At 43.4% G+C, this 3,242-nt stretch overlaps 1 protein-coding gene across 5 annotated transcripts in view; it reads right to left on the minus strand.

The window, feature by feature from the left end:
• The window catches only part of LOC106687063 (KH domain-containing, RNA-binding, signal transduction-associated protein 2), a 39,370-nt gene that overhangs the window by 24,297 nt on the left and 11,831 nt on the right, over positions 1–3,242 (minus strand). The gene's annotated exons all lie outside the window — the stretch shown is intronic.

A 3,242-nucleotide genomic window follows, 5' to 3' on the forward strand; every position in this document is an offset into this window, starting at 1 on the left:
CATGTAAATAAAACTCAATAATGTCTATAGCATCACAGAGATAATAAACCAGTATCTTTCTAGTAAGCGTACGGTTTAATTCTGTTCCCTCTTATCCTTTTTCTTCAAGCCTTTCAGTACAAGTACTCAAAAGTGGTGCCGAGACCCGGATACTGATTGAATGTTTTTCACTGAATGAAGATTTTTTTTCTTCTTCTAAATATTAATTTTTTTTAAACTTAATCTTTTTCATAAAAATTTCACCGATTCACTCATATGCCGGATCAAGCAAAGTGTTTTGAACCATATTCAGGCAGACGAGGAAACAGCATGGCCAGTAGTGAAGGAAAGATTAAAGAAGGCCTATGGAGGAGGCAGATGGTCCCCAGAGGAAGACATTTTCTACATGCTGTGGGAGAGGAGAAAGCACGGGCAGTCTAACGGACAGTACGCAGCCATGCTGTTAAGACAGTTTAATCTGACCACAGAAAAGATGAGAGAGACTCTTGGAGCAGACATTATCAGTTGAAAGATGAATTTTATCGACTCCATAATGAAGGTGCAACTAGCTAAGGAGACGAATAAAAGGGAAGGTTTACCACGGGACCGCACTTTCGTGGAATGTGCTCAAGACATGATCGATGCGAGCGCTAGAGAGGAGGATGCAAGGATGAATGTCGATGATGGAGGATGGAACAGAGTACCGTACCACCGCACAAGGAATCTATCAACACCATGGAAGAGAAGAGAACCCAGGGATAGTGGCACAGGTAGAGAAAGGCTCCCACACCATCCTGTGCCGGGAGGCGCTGAAGAAGCTGAGCGACGGTGAGAGGAAACTCCAGATGGATGTTCAGGTATGTCATTGTCAATTAATCACCCTGGATGGGCCCTGTAGAGTAGAAGGGGAGGCAGACATTGATTTACGGGAATGAAGGATCAAAGAAGGGGTATTGAGGGTTCATATCGTGGAGACAATGCCCTGTAAATATCAGGCGATTATAGGTTGTGATCTATTAGGAAAGGCAAGGGCCTGTGGACAATTCGGTTGGGGCAGAGGAGATATTGGTGTCACGAGCTTCGAATGGGAAAAGCCAAACAGATAGATGCGATCCAAGGAGGGGGGAGGGATTGGAGACAGGAAATAAAGGACAAATATGGAGATATTTTCTTCCAGGAGGGACAGTTTCTAGGGGCGACCAGACAAACAATGCACCAAATCCCCCTGAAACAAGATAAAATTACTTACGTAAAAGAGAAGAGGTATCCACATGCGCTCAGACAGCATATTTGGGAAGAGTTAGATAATCTGAAAAAACTGAATATCATCGTAGATAGTATCACCCCAAACAACTATAAATTACTATAGACGATTCGTACCGGCGCTGGCCAGGTATCTGGTACCCAATAGACGAGGAACAACCACAGACGTCAGGAGAGGTGAGTCAGTTTTTGCGAGAATGGACGCCAGGGGAAGAAGAAACGCAAAGCACGACGGGTAACGACCATGAGCCATCATCCGAGAATGAAAGCTCCACTGAGGGAAGACCAACGGAGATGGAAGAGCTAGAGGAGATGGTGAACAATAAATCACACCAAATAATTTAGAAGACAAGAACTTCCGGATCCATGAAGATGGACTTCGCTAAATATGGGAAGACCTCGATCACCACCATTTGGTCAGCACCGGGTGTCAGGAATGACGAGATCTGCCGAGCGCTGAAAGATGCATCCAAACCGGGGGCGTACATACCATCTATACGTCGGGAATGGAGTGGTTTGGGAGAAGATAAAACACCTCTGGAGATTGGAGAAAATCGGAATGGATCAAACTTCGTTCATTGCCTAATAATGGTGGAAACCGTTCAGGACAGAGATCAACAGAGGGAGGTCACCTTGGCATACCACCAGGGGAAGACCAATCACCAAGGCTTGAATGAGACCTACCAAGCCCTGTGATTGAAATATATCTGGTGGAATATGCGGAAAACGATTCAGGAGATAATCGGGGACTGTGAGGTGTGCCTCAGCACCAAATACGACTGACACCCACCCAAGGCAACACAAGAGGAGACACCGACGGCGAACAGACCGTTAGTAGAATTACAAATCAACACTTTCACCTGGAGGGGCTACAAGTGGGTTACAGTGATTGACCTGTTTAGCAAAGTGGCCATGGCACATCAGATTCGAGAAAGATCAGCCGAGGCGGTATTGGGATCTGCGTTTATTGTTCCAGTTTTATGGAGTACCGGAAAGGATATCGTCTGAGGCGGGACGGGAGTTCAATAATGCCAACATCAGAGAAGAAATGAAGGCTTTGGAGGTAGAGTGCCATTTAAACACCCCAGGACATAAGGGCCTGGAACCAGACAAGGCTATGATAAGAGCTTTAGCAACCTATAATCACTCCGTGCATACGGTAACGGGATTCGCTCCATTCGAAATTCTGTTCGGACTTAGAGGGTGCAAACACGATTATAGAAACACGGTGATCAACGGAAAGATCGTTGGTAACGGGATGGCACTGAGAAAAAACGTGGGACGAGGTGAGAGATAGAATCGAAAAGGAAAAAGCCAAACGCGTGGCGGGACATAACGAGGGTGTAGGGTGGGGAAAATTGGTCAGGGACAGTGGTTTACCGTAGAGTGAGCTGTAACACATGTAAGAAGCCGCAAAGGTATGAGGGGCCATTCAGGGTGATTACAATTAGAGAACATAATATAGTAACAATAGAGAGTATTAAAGAACCAAAAAAATGAAGGACAGTCCACATAGAACAACTCAAGTTCCCCATAATGAATAATCAATAGGATCTGGAGTCTTTTCATCTATGTAAAAGTTTTTTTTTTTTTGCATACAGAAGTTTTATTATTAAGTGTTTTTAAGTTTTATGGTGAGAAGAACGGAGTGACAAGTTTCATTAGTTTTTAAATAGTTCAAGTGTTAATTTTAGTTTATGAAAAGTGTATTTTTTTAGTTTTCGGTTTTTGTGTATAGGTTAGTTTGTCTTTAGTTTTTTTGTTTTGTTTTGGTTATCTTTTTGGAGTTTATGAGGCAAGTTCATAAACTGGTAGGGGGAGTTATGGTTGGCCAAGGCCTGTATACAACACTAATCCTAACTCCCCATGTAAATAAACCTCAATAATGTCTATAGCATCACAGACATAATAAACCAGTATCTTTCTAGTAAGCGTACGGTTTAATTTTGTTCCCTCTTTTCCTTTTTCTTCAAGCCTTTCAGTCCAAGTACTCATAAGTT

The sequence above is a fragment of the Halyomorpha halys genome, unplaced genomic scaffold, assembly GCF_000696795.3.
Source record: "Halyomorpha halys isolate HHAL.00 unplaced genomic scaffold, Hhal_1.1 Scaffold910.1, whole genome shotgun sequence".
Classification (NCBI taxonomy): Eukaryota; Metazoa; Arthropoda; class Insecta; order Hemiptera; family Pentatomidae; genus Halyomorpha; species Halyomorpha halys.